Raw genomic sequence first — 19,055 nt, 5'->3', positions numbered from 1 at the left:
CTTGGTGCGGGTAGAAAATTAGTTGGAATTAGGGACAAGCACTTGGCTGCACTATTGGGTTGACTTTGGAACCATGGATTTTTTACTACAGGTAAAGTGAAGATTAAAATTGAACCTAGTTCTTCTCTGGTCTGTCTAGAGACTTCTTCTTCATCCTAGGAAAAAATGTTGGGGAATGAGGTCAACCAGATGCAGTTCACAGACCCTCCATGAAGAGAATTAGTACTGCTCTGGTCAGGAGGAATTAATTATACAAAAACCTGTTGGTTCGAAAAGGGAATACTCTGTGCCCTTGAAAGTCCTCCTTACCCCAGAAATTTCCTTTCCAAACCACACAGAGTGTTCTGACAGTGCCTGCCTTTTATCTGGAAGTGGCAGGCCTGACCTTTCTCCAGGGAATTCATAAGACATCTACTTATCCATGAGACCGGAAACTCTGCTGACATTTAAAAATTGTCTCTCTCCCCTGGAGCCTGACCATGAGGTTTGATTTTAGACCAGCTGGTATGTGTAAAACAGATGCTTCTTCTTGATTCCTGAAACATCTTTCTATTTGTTCATCTCTTTGAATCAGTGGGGATTTTCGGGAGACAAGGCATCTGCAGGAAGGGTGGCAGGAGGCACAAGGACGTATCCCAGGTGAAAGTGAAGGTGCCTGGCACATTATCTGGGATCAGCTGAGATGATTGACAGCTGTCTCTGCAGCACCAGGTACCCAGGTATGGATCTCCTCCCGCAGCATGCTTCCAGGTGAAACAGCAGGAGAAAAAGGACTTTCATTTGAAAATTCAGGATGCCACTTGACTTCACACTGATGCCAATGGCAAGTGAATGTATTCAGCAATAACATTCTAGAAACCCAATCCAAGTGGTTAAAGGCTGCTTCTGGTTCCCAGCTCCCATTCTAAGTGGAGTCGACCTCACAGAGCTTGGGCTGTTTCCCTACTGATGGACCAAAGGAGTCATGGATCAAAGTTCAGGAGCTAGCACTGTGGAGAAGTTATTTTGTACCGCAAGTTAAAGTAAGAAGCACCACAGTGCACCCACCTGAGAGATCAGTGACATCCAATGACCGTCAGAGAGTTATTCGATACGAAATGTTTGCTGAACATCAACAGGATGGTAAAAGATAGATCACTCAAAAAAAAAAAAAAAACAGTTTTAGGCTCCGAGCAAAATTGAGAGGAAACTGCAGTGCTTTCCCATTTTCCCCTGCCTGTACACAGGCACAGCTTCCCCCCTTCTCCACATCCCCAACAGAAGGTACGTTTACTACATTCAATGAGCCTGCGTTGACCGTCGTAATCACCCAACACCCACAGCTTACATCAGGGTCCACTCTTGACGTTGTGCATTTTGTGTGTTTGGACAAATATGCAATGATAGTTATCCATCCTTATATTATCACACAGAGTGTTTTCACAGCCCTATAATCCTCTGTGCCCCATTCACTCCTCCCACCTAACCCCTGGCAAACAATGATCTACAAACGATGATGCTACTACAAACAGCCACGTGCAAGTTTTTGTGTAGACCTAAGTTTTCAACTCTTTTGGGTAAATACTAGGAAGAATGATTGCTGGATCACGTGATAAGAGTATGTTTAGTTTCATAAGAAACAACCAAATTGTCTCCCAAGTAGCTGCCCCATTCTGCACTCTCACCATAGTGAGTGAGATTTCCTACTGTTTCACAGCCTCCCCAGCATGTGATGTTGTCATGGTTCCAGGTTTTGGCCATCCTGACAGGTCATGTAGTGATCCCTCACTGTTGCTTTAATTTGCATTTCTTTGATGACGTGTGATGGAGAACATCTCTTTGTTTGCCTGTTTGCCATCTGTGTATCTTCTTTGCAAGGTATTTGTTAAGATATTGGGCCCATTTTCTAATCCAGTTGTTTCCTTATTTGGAGTTTTAAGAGCTCTTTGGAGATTCTATTAGTCCTTTATCAAATGTCTACAAGGATTTTCTCCTGGTGTTTGGCTTGTCTTTTCACTCTCTTGTCACTATCTTTTGCAGAGCAAAATTGTTTTTAAATTTTTTTAAATTTTAATGAAGGGGATACTAATGTAAATGATATTGCATTTTAAATTTCAAATTCCATTTACTCTTTGCTGGTATATAGGAAAGTAATTGACTTTTTAAGCTTATTTCCTACAATCTTGCTGTAATTGCTCATTAATTCGAAGACAGTTTTTTGTTTGTTTGTTTGTTTCACTTTGTTTTGGTTTTGACGGGGCTGCAGCTTGTGGGATGATCTTAGTACACCGATCAGGTATCAAACTCAGATTCTTGGCAGTGAAAGTTCTGAGTCCGAACCGCTGAACCACCAGGGCAATTCTCAATCTCAAGAGGTTTGTTTTGTTGTTTTTTTTTTCCCTGCATGTGTGTTTATCCCATCTGCAAACAAAGACAGTTTTATTTCTTCCTTTCTAATCTACATACCTTTTGTATAATTTCTTATCTAATTGCACTAGCAAAGTCTTCCAGTGCAGTGTTGGAAAAGACACTACAGTTGGTTTCCCACTCAGCAGCTCACGGGCACTTAAGCCGTTTCCAGGTTTTGCTGCTGTGAGTACAGTGTCTTACTCAGAACACACGGCTCGTGTGTGGACACACGCTCTCACTTCCTATGGGCGAGCACCGCGTGTGGAGCCCTGCACAGCAGGACAAGGAGGTATGAGACCTGCCAGGCTGCTTTCCAAGCTGGGTTTCCGATAAGCAGCATGGTGGTGGCTTTGCTCTTCTGAGTCTCATCCGATCGTCTCTGCTGTTTAACCAACAATGTGAGACCATTTAAACTTACGCTCTTCTTGGTGCTTTTATTTGCCCTGTTTGTCCTTTGTTCCTTTTTCCTCTTTTTTTTTGGCTTTTTATTGGAATATTTTTTCATACTTTATCTTATTTCACCTGTCAGTGGACTGCTACCCTTTGGGGAGGTTTCAGCAGTCGTGCAGTGCGGTGGCTGTCACTGCCGCCCCTCACTCAGATGTGGTAAAGCTTTTCTGGGACCTGGGACCCCACAGAGCTTTCTGCAGCCTCTGCTCCATGTGGGAGACAGGCAAGGCGCGCTGGGTTTCTGCCATCAAGGGCATCCCGTTCCGTCTGTGAGCACCTGGTGGCTGGCACGGGCCTGGGAAGAGCACAGAGAAAGCCCTCTCTGTGCCCACGCCACGTCCCCCACACATTTCGCTTCCGGAATCCACAAAACCCTTGGCCACATTGCTTTATCTGCGGTTCAGGCCGTGGCGCCTTCATCCAGAATCTCCTGAAGTCGTGTTTGCTGCATTTCGTTTAGTGCAAAAATCAAGGAGCAGATGGTACCATGTTAACAGAAGGAAAAGAAAGCAGGATGACTCAGTCTATTCTTTTTTCCCCACTTCCTTTATAGAAAAATGGTGTTCATACAGAAAAGACACAGCAGACCTGTGGGAAGTGAAGCCCCAAACAGTCACAAAGAGCACAACACCTGCTCCCCGAAAGAGAGTGTAAGCTGCCTGACTCAGATGAGCAAGCAGATCATGGAAATGAGACTGTGAAGTTCCTGGGGGATCTCTGTGGAAGCCGAGGAACGAGAGAGAGGTGCCAGGACAGAGGTCCGGCGTCCAGGGCCGAGATGAGGGTCATCCTGGAGACTACAGATGAGGGAGCTCACTGCCTGTTGGTCTAGACGTTCAACGGTGTTCAGAGACTGCCTGGGAAAGGAAGGAGCACGGCTTCCCTGTGGCTCGGTGTTAAAGAATCCGCCTGCCAACGCAGGAGACCTGGGTTCCATCCGTGATCCGGGAAGATCCCGCATGCCTCGGAGCAACTGAGGCCGTGAGCCGCAGCTACCGAGCCTGTGCCCGGAGCCCGGGGCCACCACTCCTGAAGCCCCAGAGCCTGAGCTCCGCACCAGGAGAGACAGCGCGATGAGAGGCCATGCCCCTGACTGGAGAGCAGCACTTCCCTGCTCTCCGCAACTCGAGAAAAGCCTGGGCCCAGCCCGGCCTAAGTAAATAAATAAATAATTTTTTTAAAAAAAAGAAGAAGAAAGGAAGGACCAAGCGCTGGTTCACTGAAAAGAGGCTTCACCCTGAGTGTCGTGTCTTACGAGATGGGGAAGCCGTCTGTGCCAACTTGAGTCAGGCATTGACCTCCGCTAGTGCCCAGAGGAGAGAAAAAGGGTCAGCAATAACCCCTTAGGTGAACTCAACTCCTAGCCGGCCTGAGGGAGTTTCAGCACCAGCTGAGATCTGTGTTCTGCCCTGGGGCTCCTTCCTTGTATCTGTTCTGCTCAAAACTAACGATCATCTGAGTAACGCTGCAGACCACTGTGTATGTTAAAAGCCCTGTGCCTAAAATAATAATAATGAGGTTAAATATCTACACAGATAAGCGAGGATAGCAGTGTGGGGTGCTACACAGTTTTTTCTTTTTCACAAGTTTCTGCTGGGGCTGGTGAGGAAAGCCATCTCGGGGGGGGGGGTCTGCCCATCGCTGTTGGCACACAGACCCTCGCTTTCCCCCAAGCCCCCTGGATCTGGGGAAGTGCAATGGGGTGAGGATGGTGTCAGAAGCAGAGAAAAATGGGAAATTCAACTATGATATAAAATCTGGACTTGATGAAATACAGAGCCGTCCCACTTGTGAACCACTTATGAAACCAAGATGAGAGACACGACGTCCTGAGTTGAATCTTCGTGCTTAGCATGAGTAGAGAGCTGCATAGGCCTCTTCACGGCTTCTTATGCACCTCCCGGAGTGGGGGATGGACACAGGGGCCCCTTGAGCCCGTCCAGGAGCTCCTGCAAACAAGGCCGATGTTTCCTTCTCCTCTGGTGCCTTCTGACCCGTGGTTACCCGCTTCGGGTGAGTATACGCACAAGCGGGCTGGTCGTTCGAAACGTCAAAGCCCCGTCAACCCACTAAACATCGTGTTCAGCCAGCACTTTAATTCCTCACTTTTCTTAAACATTGACAAACCTTTGCTGAAAATGCTCGTGCTGTTGTTCAGTCACTCAGTCGTGTCCCACTCTTCACAACCCCATGGACCGCAGCGCCCAGGCCTCCCTGTCCAATGCCAACTCCCGGAGCCTGCTCAAACTCCTGTCCACTGAGTCGGTGATGCCATCCAACCATCTCCTCCTCTGTCGTCCCCTTCTCCTCCTACCTTCAATCTTTCCCAGCATCAGGGGCTTTTCCCATGAGTCAGGTCTTCACATCAGGTGCCCAAATGATTGGAGCTTCAGCTTGAATATTCATTGAATATTCAGGGTTGGTTTCCTTTAGGATTGATCGGTTTAATCTCCTTGTAGTCCAAGGGAGTTTCAAGAGTCTTCTCCAACACCACAGTTCGAAGACATCAATTCTTTAGCACTCAGCCTTCTTCATGGTCCAACTTTCATGTCCGTGACCACTGGAAAAACCATAGCTTTGACTATATGGACCTTTGTTGGCAAAGTGATGTCTCTGCTTTTTAATATGCTGTCTATGTTGGTCATAGCTTTTCTTCCAAGGAGCAAGTGTATTTTAATTTCAAGGTTTCAGTCACTGTCTGCAGTGATTTTGGAGCCCAAGAAAAGAAAATCTGTCAGTTTTCATTGTTTCCCCATCTATTTGCCATGAAGCGATGGGACTGGATGCCATGATCTTGGTTTTGTGAATGTTGAGTTGTAAGCCAGCCTTTTTGTTGAAAATACTCATGCTAGTCTGCTAAGCTTTTATTGACACAGATACAGTTGAAAAGAAGCCTCACTTTGCTTCTCAAACAAAGTGTTTGCATGAGTAGAACCTGGGACCTGTCTAACCAGTCTGTAGGTCAACAGGTAAACATCAATCAAGAGAAGCCACCAAGCGTTTCCAAGCCACCATGGGCCGAGCTGCACTGACGCCAGGCAGCCACCTAAACAAACGGCAGATTTAGGGTTTCTGTGCCACTCACTCCAAGAACCAGGTAGAAGGCGGGGGCCCTGCTCTTGTGAAGACTAGGGATCAAATTCATCACATGGTCTAAAAGATGTGCTACAACATGTCTCAGTACAACAGAGAACATGATGAAGGCAAGTGGAGCCTGAGGGTGGCCAGTTCTGCCCGCAGACCGGCTATCAAGCCCCCGCCTCTTCGGTCCCAGGACAGCTGGACGGGGTCCACTGTCTACTCCTGCCCCTTCTCGTCAGTGCTTCTCACCAACTCCTTCTCCCAGCCACGGAGGAATTTGGTATCAAGTACTTGATGGGTTAGCGTTGTCGGGCCTTACTGTCGGCACGCCAGGAAGGAAGCACACTTTCCTCGTGTCTTCCAGAACATCTGCTCTCTTCTTTGCAATTTCTCCGCCTTAACCCCAAGGCCCCAGTGATCTCAGCAGATGAATGAGCTGCCCGATCTCCTCCTGACACACATCAAGTGGGCCTCTGCTGCCTCCTGGGCAGATTCACTTTTTACAGGATTATTCTGACAACGTCGCTTGTCTGACCTCAAGAATCTCAGAGCAAACGCCGCGACTTGCCTCAGGGACTCGGGATGGGCATCATCTCCAGATCGGAATGTTTTCTTTTTATAGCATGCTAACAGCTCTTCCCAGAAAATGCCAGCGTCACACCATGCCACGTTGTATTTAATTACACCATGTCAGCCTCTCTAAGAAAAATGTTGGGAAGATTACACTTTAAAATAATAAGTGTGGGCAAACGACAGATTTTGGATGTTTAACAGTTAAAAATACTCCTGCAACATAAGTCAATAAATATCTGTGAGGGCCTGTGATACGTCACGTGATTGTAACCTTGGAAAAATTCTAATTTACAGCATCCCTGTCTTCCACAAGGCACCTCACAGGGCTCGGTATTTAAAACCTACTCATCCAGGGAGGAGCCGCACCAGATGTTCATGGCGCCACGTGAAGACCCCCAGCTCCCGCTGTGTGTGCACGCAGCGCTCTGCACGGCCATGCTCCCCGGAGCTCCCACCCGAGAGTGAGTCTCTGCAGACGTCCAATTCCGCACGGAGCTGCACTGTGTCTTGTGTGTTTAGTGACGGTCTGAGAACCCAGGGTGGGAGGACTCACAAGGCAGGCTCTGGGCGCTGTCGACGCAGGCTGGAATCCTCCTGTGATCTGGAAGGAATCTGTGCCTTGCACGGTGTGATTTAAGGTGAGATCTCCTGAGAGGCGTGCGGGGAGGAGGAGGTATGCGTCTGGTCCAGTCGCAGCGCACACCTTCCCTTTGTTCCGTCCAACAAGTGTCTGTGGAGCCTCTACCACCTGCTGGGCGAGGCTGGGAGGGGCTGTCTAGGGAAACGAGACCCTGCTCATCTCAGGAGCTCCTCTTCTGCTTGTGAGGCTGAGACATGACCAAGAGCCAGTTACGAGACCTTGAGACAGTCCACGTGGAACGTTACAGGCAATGCACTTACAGTGAGGTGGAGAATTGTCTTTATTAGATATTAGCTCAGTTGGTAAAGAATCTGCCTGCAATGTGGGAGACCTGGGTTCGATCCCTGGGTTGGGAAGCTCCCCTGGAGAAAGGAAAGGCTCCCCACTCCAGTATTCTGGCCTGGAGAATTCTATGGACTCTATAGTCCACAGGGTCACAAAGAGTCGGACATGACTGAGCGGCTTTCACTTTCACTTTCATCCAGTCTGTGAGGATTTCTCTCTGGACGATGTGCATATAGAGAGCTCCTAGCTCCCCGAGGAGGGAGGAGACCGCCAGCGGATGGCGCAGGTCCTCTCAGGGGTCTGCGGAGGGCGTGTGCAGTCTCTGCAGGCTGGGAAGTCTCAGGGTGGGGGCGGGGTGGAGGAAGGGGAGCCTGTCTGGGCGGTATGTGGGGTCTCAGGGAGGACGAGAGAGTGAATCCAGGGAGCAGGTGACCCGGAGACTTCACTCAGGATGCAAGGGGACCAGCCAGGGCAGCAGAGGGGCCTTCTCAGAAGGGCTGGCCGTGAACTGGGATTCCTGTCACATTCTCTGGGAGCTGCTAATAAAGGTAAGAACCCCGACTTAATTAGGATGAGGGGTCATTTTGGGGGAATGCCTTGCTGATCTGGAAAAGTCTGGGAGGCCGTGAGAATACAGAGTCTGCAGAGGCAGAAGTGGGGGTGTCGCTGGGGGAAGGGTGGGAGCAGAGGCTTGGAGCTGGACAGGAAACTCCAAGGGAGCTGGTGGGTGGGGGTGCGGCTGGCAGAGCCAGTTGGCGGGGGGAGTCAGGTTGGTCTACGAGGTCGGGTCAGACTCTAGGAACGCTTGAGTACTGCACAGGCGCTGAGGAGCCACCTGGAAGGGTGGCGTGGTGAGGGGATCTGATGGGAATGAGGGGCCTGGAGTGAAGGCCATGGTTACAGAGCTATATCCTCGGCCCAGGAGGGGTTGCAGGAACCTGCATGAATGAGGCAGCCGGTAGAGCCAACCAGGGAGTGAGCAGAGAACACTGCTCACTGGGATTGGGAAACCCCAGGGGCCATGTGGCGGGGTCAGAAAAGAAGCGCTGAGCTCCCTCATGGCACATTCAGGACCGGCAGGAGCGTGCTGAGTCCTAGGTCATCCCCACAGTCGTGCTGTGGACGTGGAAGCATGCGTGCCACGTGGCTGAGGGAGCCTGCAGACCCGAGGAGCTGGGAGGCTGCCGGCCACTGCGGGCCAGGCGTGCTCTGACGCTGGGCTTTTCACTGCTCACCGCGCATCCCCCAAGCCAAATCCGTGGACCGGGCTCCGGGGCGGTGGAGCAGACGCGGAGGGAGGGAAAGGAACCTTGACCACCTTCTGATCGCGACGGCTTTAAAGTTCAAGCGAAATTCCTCCGGGCACCGTTGCAGGCTGAGCAGCCTTTCAGAAGTGGAGGTGGAGTGGGCGTTGTGTTTGGGGTGAAGGAGGTGGCCTCTGGGGGGACAATGGAGACAGGCCTGCCTTCTGCCTCTGACATTTGCTCCCAAGCTGGGGCCAGGCCCCTTGGGCCCCTAACCGGGGGCAGGGTGACCTTGTGCCGGCTCCAGGGCCGCAGAGTCCTCCTCCTGGTCCTCTGACGTGCTCCTCAAAGCCAGTTCCCTGGGACCCTCGGGGTTGCCGTGGGAATGGGGAGGGCCAGCTTCCTGCTTGCCTCCTCCCCTGCTTCAACCTTCCTTTCCAACCACCACTTGCAAAGCACTTGTGAGTTTTATTGATGTATCAGGGGAAAGGTTTTATTTGAACATAGGAAACTGCGAGCATCCCTCTCTAAATTTCAGGTGGACTTTGCAGATGTTTCCGGGGACACTTGTCGGTGTGACATTCGGTGATTCTGGCACCGCGGCCCCTGAGGGCTGGTGGGAGGCGAGGCCCAGAAACACACGTGCTGCTGTGCATCCATCTCTCCAGACTCAGGAAGCCCGCAGCCTGGGCCCACGGGAGCCCACCTAGGAAGCAGGATCCCGTGTGCCCGTGCAAGCTTTCCTGTCTCTTTGGTCCAGTGACGGGTGGCATCTGCTGCCCCCAGACAGGACTAGGTGCTGAGTCACCGCCACCCCAGCCCCGCTGCGGTCCTGGCCACACGGTGCGGAGGCGGGCAGCACTCACCTCCAGCCTGCGTGCCCCGGGGAGAGAGGCAGGGTGCACAGCTGAGTCTCTGGTCACCTGCCAGTGCCCAGTCCGCGGGCGTCCGACAGCCCTGGAGGTGCCGCCCGACTTGGCACCTCCATCTTGCAAACAGGTAGCAGCAGCTAGAGAAACATTCCTTCTGATGTGCGAGTTACAGGCACATTTGAATAGGTCACGATCACTCCTGATCATCCCCCCCAGGTCAGCACGTCCTGATTCACTGTCTCACGTGCTGGGAATTGTGAGGCGGGGTGGTGATGACAACAGGATGAGAGAGTGTCAGGCCTGGGGAGGCAGCAGGGCGTTGCAGGCCCACACTGGCCTGTCAGAGACTCCAGAGGCCTCAGGGGTGGGGGGCAGCGGGGGGGAGCCCTGCCGGGGAGGAAGGCGGCACAGCCTTTCATGCGTCCTGGGAGGTCGAGAGCTGGAAATGATAACTTTGCAGAGACAGTTTATTACAAAGTACTTTTACATCTTCCATCTCATCTAACCTGGGATGTAGATATTATCATTCCTGTTTTCTAGATGAGCAAATCGAGAATCAGAGTGAGGGGCTTACCCAAAATCCTCCAGCGAGGCCAGTGCTGCAGGGAGATTAACACTGGGAGACGGCCTGAGTTAGGGCTCCCCAGGGAAACAGCAGAGCCAATGGGCTGTGTGCGTGTGTGTGTGTGCGCGCGTGTGTGCACGTGCACACGTGTGTGTGCGTGTGTGTGAGTGTGTGTGAGTGTGTGTGTGCGTGTGCGTGTGTGTGTGTGCGTGTGTGCATGACGTGGGGGTGGCTGTGGGACTGGCAGGTCGGAAACGTGTAGAGCGGGCTGCTGGGCTGTAGGCCCAGGAAGAGCAGGCGTCCTGGGTCCAGTCTGAAGGCGTCTGGAGGAGAAGCCCACCTTCTTCCCAGACTCCAGTCTTTTTCTCTTAAGCCCTTTGACTGTTTGGGCGAGGCCCACCATGTCTGGATGATCAGCAGCTCTCCTCTGCAGGTTTGACCATTAATCACACTTTGCAGATACACTCACATGACGTGCAGACTGTCGACCAGACCCTGGCACACGGTCTACCCGAGTGGACATGTAACCTTAACCATTCAAGGGTCTCCTAGGGAGTGCAAGCAGGCCAGGGAGAATCAGGTGCAGAAGGCTCCGAGCCGCCCCTCTGCGGGAAGCCGTTCAGAGCTTGGGGCTTGAGCCGAGGACATCAAGGCCGTCCGCTCACAGCAGTGTTGCGGGGCCCTTCCTTCTGGAAAAGCTGTGAGCGAGTGAAGCTGTGACAGGGGCGCACCGGCCGCCCTCTTTTGACGTCCTAGCCCGGCCTCCTTCTGGAGCTCGGGCCGCCGGCTGGCCTGGGCCCATCACTGTGCGAGCGCAGGGGAAGCAGGGAAGGATGGGGGAGGCTGTCCTGACGACACGGGGTGGAAGTTTGCTCGTTTCCAAGAAAGAAGGGTGTCCTTTGGTTTACTCGTGGGCTTGTCTATTCATTCATTCATATTTTCAACAAATATGATGTCTGCCACCACCCAGGCACTGGAATCCAAACATTAGCAGGAAATGAGGGCTCTTGAAAGGATGTTTTAAAATCAACTAGAGGCTAATTGGCCAGGCGTTCCCAGGTGGGGGCAGGAAGTCTGAAGGTTACAGGGGCAGGTGCAGCGACAGACTCTTCCAGATGAGCAAAAGGGGTCAGGAAGGAGCCGCAGAGCCGTGGAGCAGGGAGATGTCATGTGACTCAGGCCTGGGGTCTGGAGGCACACCTGGCTGGGAAGGGAGCCACTCTGAACCGCAATGGCCCACAAGGGTCCCTGAATCCAGCCCGGCGGCCCGAGTGGGTGGGACTGGGTCTCACAGGCTCCAGCACCAGGTTACACGGGGATTGACTCCTGTGGGGGCTTCAGGTGACTCGATGCTAAAGGATCTGCCTGCAACACAGGAGATGCGGGTTTGAACCCTGGGTTAGGAAGGTCTCCTGGAGAAGGAAATGACAACCCACTCCAGTATTCTTGCCTGGGAAATCCCACAGACAGAGGAGCCTGGTGGGCTACAGTCCATGGGGTCACAAGAGCTGGACATGGCTAGAGACTAAGCAATAACAACAACTCTGGTGGGCTGAGCTCTGAAACTCTGCTTCTAGGGGTCGTGGTGGACCCCCAGGACTGTCACTGCCGAGTGCTATTTACTGGGCGGCTTCAAACAGCAGACATGGATTCCTTCCCGGTTTTGGAGGCCGGATGTCCCGTGTCAAGGTGTGGGCAGGCCGAGCTCCCTCTGGTCTGCCTCCTGCCCCTGGCGGGGCGTCCCTCATCCCTCCTTGGTGCTCCCCGCCTGTAGACACGCCGCTCCTGTCTCTGCCCCGTCTCACAGGGCCCCTCCCTACGTGTGTGTCTCCTCCTCTTTTGAGAACACCAATCACACTGGCCATAGGCCCTTCTTCCTCCTGTGCGGCTCACTGTGATTAACCAGTTACAGCTGGAGGGACCCTAATTCCAAATGAGTCCGCAGCTGAGGTCCCGGGCGGGACTTGGTTCTGGGGACACTTTGGCTGGCACCGGTGTCAGCAGCGTCACCAAGGCTTATGAAGAGGCCGGAAGATGCGTTTCTGCTCCTTGTGCTGAAAATGACTATGGGGGAGGGGCGGAAAATCAGGGACTTGGTCCCAGAGCAGGGAGCCCCCTCCCGCCCCGTCTGCTGCCCGCTGGGCTGAGGGGCTGGGGGAGACTGACCGGGGACACAGGCTGCAGTCCGCTCCGTGGCTCACGGGGACTCACCACCAGGAGCAAACAGGGGCTGTGGTTTCATAAAAACACCTGGAGATGTAAGCTTTTCCATTCTAAGTTTTCCAACCCATCCAGAAGCTTGACTACAATTTTCGCTTTTTTAAAAAAGATTTTTTTGATGTCGTTGTTGTTCAGTCGCTCAGTTGTGTCCGACTCTTTGCAACCCCATGGACTGCAGCACACCAGCCTTCCCTGTCCATCTGATTTTTAACGTCTTTGTTGAATTTGTTATAATATCGCTTCTGTCTTGTTTTGGATGTTTGGCCACAAGATATGTGGAACCTTAGCCCCCTGACCATGGAGTCAACCCACACCCCCTGCACCCAAAGACAAGGTCTTCACCACGGGACCACCAGGGAAGCCCCCTATAATTTTTACATTTTACACAGAAGATTGGCACAGTTCGGGGGTAGGGAGGGGGTGTGGTGAAGAAGAGGCAGTCCCGGGCCGCTGTGGGCTGGTGGATACAGGGTATTAAGAGCCCCGAGGACCAGAGTGCGGGCGGAGGGGGGGCCCCCATGGGGTCTCAGGGCCCAGGGCAGACAAGCTGAGGCTGGGCCAGCGTCCACTCCCCCTCCTGGCTCCCCGGAGTCGTCCCGGGGCTGGGCCAGTGTCCGCCATCCCTCCTGGCTCCCCGGAGTCATCCTGGGGCTGGGCCAGCACCCGCCGTCCCTCCTTGCTCCCCAGCGTCGTCCCGGGGCTGCTCTTCTGAGGCCAGGCGTAGCATCTGGAAGCCAGTCTGAACGTGGACGGTCCTGTGAGCCTCCAGGCTGGGGATGCCCCCTCTGCTCCCTCACCCCCTTGCTCCCTCCTGGCACCCTTCCAGCGAGCAGGGATTACTGGGAGACTGGGGGTTGTTTTGCAGCTGGCCAGAGGGCTGTCTGTGACCCTGTCTCATGCTTAGCGTCTGGGTTAGCTGGGGGCGCAGATTCCTTTGGGAATGAGCCACCCAGCCTCGGCTTTTCCTGTCCCGGTAACTAACCACTGTGCCCTGAGCTCCGTCACCAGCTGGACGGGTCTGTGGGAAACGGCATTGCCTTCTCCTTATAACTGGGAGCCCCATCCTTCTGACCTACAGGTTAGAAGGTTAATTGAGATTTCTGTGTTTACATTCTAATCTCCATGTATAAGGCGTGCTAAATCTTTATCTCTTTCAGCCAGGCAGTGCTTAATTACTTTTCCAAAGGTAAAGCCTGGTGTGTTCAGGATGAATTACCGGGCAAGAATGTCTCTGATAAACCCACGATGGCAGAAAACAAGGATGATTTATATGGGGGGAATTACAAAGACAGCCCAGGCCAGTGCGCCTTGAATTTCAGCCTTGTCAGAACTGATTGTTTTCGTCTTTCTCAAATATTCTATGAATCATTTCACGAGGATTTTAGCTTCATCTTTGTGCGTGCCACTTATGAAATCAGAAGGATTTTTAAAAGTAAACTGCTTAGATGCAAATGCAGTTTTTCCAAAAATTAAATAATTGAAAGGGGAAAAAAGCACTGCAGACATACACTGTCTATGTATTTGGAGGAGATGTTCTTTCTACTATTACTTTTTGCCAACCTGAGCAGTGGGCTCTGCTGGGGCGACTGGGGCGCAGGGAAGCAGAACGGTTAGGGATACAGTCTTTGAAATCAGTCCAGCCCCGGCTCAAGGCCCGGAACTAACATTGACCAAATGATGACTGTTGTCCAGTCATGAATGTCCTAAGTCTTCATTACCTTATTTTTAAAAGGCCAGGTCAACGTAGAGGGTCTTTGTTAAGCCCAGGTAACACAGTGCATGTAGAGCATGGAGCACCGAGCCTGACAACAGAGGGTGCTCGTGCCATAGTGGGGTCCTGGTGATGGCGATCGTGGTGATGGTGGTGATGGTGTTGGTCATGATGGTGGTGATGGTGATGGTGGTGGTGATGGTGGTGATGGTGGTGATGGTGGTGATGGTGGTGATGGTGATGGTGGTGGTGATGGTGGTGATGGTGGTGATGGTGATGGTGGTGATGGTGATGGTCATGATGGTGGTGATGGTGGTGATGGTGGTAGTGATGGTGGTGATGGTGGTGATGGTGATGGTCATGAAGGTGGTGATGGTGATGGTTGTGATGGTGATGGTGGTGATGGTGGTGATGGTGGTGATGGTGGTGATAGTGATGGTCATGATGGTGGTGATGGTGATGGTCGTGATGGTGATGGTGGTGATGGTCGTGATGGTGGTGATGGTGATGGTCGTGATGGTGATGGTGGTGATGGTCATGATGGTGGTGATGGTGATGGTTGTGATGGTGATGGTGGTGATGGTTGTGATGGTGGTGATGGTGATGGTGGTGGTGATGGTGGTGGTGGTGATGGTGGTGGTGATGGTGGTGATGGTGATGGTGATGGTGGTGATGGTGGTGATGGTGGTGATGGTGGTGATGGCGGTGATGGCGATGGTGGTGATGGTGGTGATGGTGATGGTGGTGATGGTGGTGATGGTGGTGATGGTGATGGTCATGAAGGTGGTGATGGTGATGGTTGTGATGGTGATGGTGGTGATGGTTGTGATGGTGGTGGTGATGGTGATGGTGGTGATGGTGATGGTGATGGTGGTGATGGTGATGGTGGTGGTGATGGTGGTGATGGTGGTGGTGATGGTGGTGATGGTGGTGATGGTGGTGATGGTGATGGTGGTGATGGTGATGGTGGTTGTGATGGTGGTGATGGTGATGGTGGTGGTGATGGTGGTGATGGTGGTGATGGTGATGGTCATGAAGGTGGTGATGGTGATGGTTGTGATGGTGATGGTTGTGATGGTGATGGTGGTGATGGTTGTGATGGTGGTGGTGATGGTCGTGATGGTGGTGATGATGGTGGTAATGGTGATGGTTGTGATGGTGATGGTGGTGATGGTGGTGGTGATGGTAATGGTGGTGATGGTGATGGTGATGGTGGTGATGGTGGTGGTGATGGTGGTGATGGTGGTGATGGTGATGGTGGTGATGGTGATGGTGGTGATGGTTGTGATGGTGGTGGTGATGGTCGTGATGGTGGTGATGATGGTGGTAATGGTGATGGTTGTGATGGTAATGGTGATGGTAATGGTGGTGATGGTGATGGTGGTGATGGTGGTGGTGATGGTGGTGGTGATGGTGGTGATGGTAATGGTTGTGATGGTGGTAATGGTGATGGTTGTGATGGTGGTGATGGTAGTGGTGGTGGTGATGGTGGCAATGATGATGATGGGGACGATAGTCATGATGGTGGTGATGGTGATAATGTTGGTAATGTCGGTGGGGTGATGATTTTGACAGATTTAGCATCTGTACAAGACCTTGAGTTAAGCCATCTGCTGCCATTTTACTTCTGTTTTATCAGTATAAATTTTTATCTTTCCAATTAGTGTCTTAAGGATAGACCACCTTTTACAGTATATTTTTATACTTCCTACCATATATAGCATCCATGTTACATAGTCTTTGTCATGTGTTGAAGACTGCAGCACTCACACTGTTGTCCTATTTCACTAGGCCCCTGGATTTTCCTCATTTTCCCAAATCCTACCATGCCAGAGTCTCCAAAGATAACCCTGAGCATGGGCTCATTTAATACATACTGAGGGGCCCCCTGAAGGAGGCGGAAGAGGAGGGCTCCTTTGGAGGAGTCTGCTTGTCCGGTGCTTGACTCACCACTTTCTGAAGCTGACCCTCTCTCGTCTAATTGGTGAAGGAGCTTTGACCCCTTCAGTGCTGTAATGCCCCATCTGAGTGGGTTCTTCTCACGGTCGGTGGGTTGATAGAGACCCTCTGAAGTTGGCTGCATCGGTGCAGTGATGTTTGAACTGTCCACTGTGTTGGGGCCAAGCGTGCCTTGAGCCCGCAGAGCAGCCGGGGCCCCGGCAGTGGGGGCCCCTCCTCAATCCCTCCGTGTCCTTGTTCTCCCCCCACCCGACTCCTGCTGTCTGCTCACCACGTCCCGTGTCCTTTGCCAGAAGCCTGAGCCTCTGCTGGGGTCACAGTGCTTGATCGACCACATCCTGGGGGAAAACACGTTCTCTTTCCTTTTTAAAGAAAATGATTCATCAGTAATATTAAAGGGACTATGAAGAGAAGACAATCGCCATTGAACAGTCTGTTTTCACTCTCAGCCTGCACCCCATCTCCTGCAGTAGGGAAGAGTGGCTGTGGCACCCAGCTGTCCCCCACCTGGGGGTCTCTCGGCGGCTGCATTGGGGAGAAGCCTGGGTGGGGAGGAGCAGCCTTCTCAGCCCTGCAGACCACCCGCCCACCCCCGCACTCAGGGCGGGAGAGCCCCGAGCGGAGCGGAGGCCCCCAGCCCCGGCCTGGGGCGGCACCACGGACAGCGTGATGCGTCCTTCCTGCTGTGTCTGTGTGTCCACGGTCGCCGTGGCCTCCCCGCTCTGCCACCGTCTACAGACAGAAATGCTGGGGGCACAGGGAGAACTTGCCTAGCCTTGGGGAGAATGTGTCATGGTACGTGTCATTTTGTTTTGCTTAGGCATTATTCCTGCTCGTCGTCCCAGGGAAGAGTTAACAAGGCTTACACACACAGACTGCGTGTGTGTGTCCTTAGTCGCTTCCGTTGTGTCTGACTCTTGCAGCCTGTGGACCATAGCCCGCCAGGCTCCTCTGTCCATGGGACTCTCCAGGCAAGAACACGGGAGTGGGTTGCCATGCCCTCCTCCAGGGGATCTTCCCGGCCCAGGGATCGAACCCACATTTCCCGCGTCTCCTGCACTGTAGGCGGATTCTTTACCACTGAGCCACGGGGGGAGCCCCATACAGACAGATTACCATAGGGCAAAAGTGAATGATTGAGGGAAAAGGATGCATAAAAACAGAGAAATAAGCCAAGGCCGGAGGCTGGATCGCTGGCCTGCGCTAGTGTTTCCATCACAGTAAATCTGCCTCGTCTGTGGGTCTTGTGGGAATTCCCACTGCGGACGAAATCGCTCTGAAGCAACGACCTCCGGTCAGTGCGGGCCTCCTTTCTCGGTGGGCAGGTGAGTCATCGCCGTTTGTGTCTTTGCTGGAGAGAAGTTTCCTCGAGGGCAGAAGTCGTGCCTTACTCTCACCCAGACAGTCTGACAACACAGCCGGCGTGTAGGCCCTGATCAGTAGTGTCTATGAGAGCAGACGGAATAAACATCACCCTCTCAACAGCTGACAGTGGTTCTGGCTTCTGCTCTCCTCACTGGACTTCCAAACTGGGTGAACGTGTGTGGCTACATGAAGGCGGGCGTGACTCAGACCCAGGCTCCGATTCCCAGGTTTTACCCCATCACCCCACGTCTAGGCCACCTTCCTCTTGCGTTCAGAGATGTTGCCCCGAAATGTCTCATTCTTCTTCTGCCACCATGGCCGTGGGTCACAGTCCACTGCTCCCGTTTTCCTGGCGGACTGCTGGGCACAGTGGTAGCACCACGTCTCACCCACTTGAAGACACACATTTCCCCCAATTCTACTGTCTCCACATCTACTGTCTCCGATGTGTCTTATGGTCGATGGAGAGGCATTATTTAACTGCCCCTTATTTTTCCTTTCTTAGTGATGCCCCGAACAGTGGTGAGTCATTGAGCTGACAGCTGCCTGAGAACTGGAAACATTGTTACTCACGATCGCTGAGTGTCTATCATGCATGGGCCATGGGTCTGCCTGTTCTAACTGCTGGACTCCTCCCAGCAAGCCTGCATCCCACATTTGGTTACTTTGTTGGCCCTGTAGACAGTCCCAGGCAGGGAGGGGAGAAGGGACTTCCTGTCTTCACAGGTCACCAAGCTGGGACATGTCAGGGCCAAGATTTGAACCTGACCCATCAAACACCAGACCATAAGTAGTGGTTTTAATAGAAGCCACTTCACCCGGGTTTTCCCAGGACTTGGTTGCATCTGTGGCCTTACCCATCACACTGCAATGTTGCCCAGGCTCGATGGTGCAGTGAGAAAAAAATGCAGGTGCAGCTCGGATGCAGAGAGATATTCTGCATCCGATATAAATGTGTAGCTGGATTGTGTGCCTGTGCGCAGAAAACGTCGTGAGATCCAAGTCAGGTGTTGAAATGGTACGGCGTGCCTGGGGCTCTTCCTAAGGTGAGACAGAAGCCCCGTGGGGCTGGCAGGGAGCCGCCCTGGAAGCCGGGCTTGTCCAGCCTGCAGGAGGAAGGTTCAGATTCCCGGGTGCGGGAAGCGTGAGGTCTCAGGGGCCTCGGGGAGCCTCGCCCCGTGTGATGTAGCTGCCGCAGATGTCACGGTGCCCTTGGTGACTGTGTTTGCAGGCTCCGGGGGGACAAGCTGGGAGACCCAGGGCAGCGTGGTGGTAAGTGCCTGGACTCAGGCAGCCTGGATCCAACCCCCAAATCTGCCGTCTGTTCTCACATGCTGCTGAGGGGATGTTGGGCCTCTCTCTCTGCACCTGGGTCTCTGGGTCTGTATAGTGGGAGTGACCATGATGTCTTCCTCAAGGTCGCGGTGAGAATTCAATGGGGAAATACACCCACCGTCCTTGACTGGTCCTGGTCCAACAACGTCTTCATGGCCATGATCATCATCACCCAGCTTGAACTTCGGTCACCCAGCTTGAACTTCGGTTCCTGCTGCCTCTTAAACCCGGACCAACATTGTGCCGAGTCCGTCCCTGAAATCCTCAAATTCCTTGCTGGCTATCGGGTCATCTCTGTCTCCCCCTCGACCTCCTCCCCCAGCCCTACAACCACCCATCAGTGAGGGGGGTGTGGGTGGGCATGTTC

This window comes from Giraffa tippelskirchi, chromosome 9 (genome assembly GCF_054371585.1).
Source record: "Giraffa tippelskirchi isolate mGirTip1 chromosome 9, T2T-mGirTip1v1.2.pri, whole genome shotgun sequence".
Lineage (NCBI taxonomy): Eukaryota > Metazoa > Chordata > Mammalia > Artiodactyla > Giraffidae > Giraffa > Giraffa tippelskirchi.
This window is presented reverse-complemented; position numbering follows the sequence as displayed.